We start from the raw sequence: 755 nt of genomic DNA on the forward strand, positions 1-755 counted from the left end.
TCCGGTAAGATAACTCGGATACCTGTGGATGAAGTTGGGGCACTAATCGTGTTGAGTGAGAGGGAAGTTAGCGTGTCCAAGAGGCGTGTGTCGCATGTTGACAGATAAATTGTAATGGGTCAGGAAATCTGTACCGATGATGGGTGTTTGGACGTCGGCCAAAAGGAAGATCCACTTGAGCGCACCTCGCAATCGGAGGTCAAGGGTGAGGGAACGTTCGCCGTGTGTGGCGATGTGGGTACCGTTAGCGGCTTGTAACGAGAAAGAGTCAGAATCGGGAAGTGGATTCGTATGTGGTAGCACACTAACTTCAGCTCCCGTATCTACGAGGAAACGTAGACCACTTGAACGATCGGTGATGTGGAACAGGCGACTAGTGTGAGGAGGGCCACAGACAGTCGTCGCCGTTACTGACTGGCCGGGGTGCTTAAAGGGGTGTTGGAACGCGGCTTGATGGATCAAGGTGGTTGACACTTGCGTGCTTTTGGGTCATAAGATTGGTGATACCAGCACCAAGAGGGAGGGGCACGAGATAACGATCTGGATCGTGAACGTGGGCGATGCCTATTGATCTCCAACCGCTGTAGGCGATCGGTCAAAGCATCAAACTTGGCTTGTAGTTACGATATAGAAGCAAGAATCGGGTCGGAATCCGTAGTAGTGGACGCAGTGCAGGAGACAGAGTTTACGGGGTTACTGGGGTAAGTTTCGTGGATCTTATCCTCCATTTGGGCTAACTGCTCGAAGCTGTGGGG

Source organism: Opisthorchis viverrini (assembly GCF_000715545.1).
Source record: "Opisthorchis viverrini unplaced genomic scaffold opera_v5_256, whole genome shotgun sequence".
Lineage (NCBI taxonomy): Eukaryota > Metazoa > Platyhelminthes > Trematoda > Opisthorchiida > Opisthorchiidae > Opisthorchis > Opisthorchis viverrini.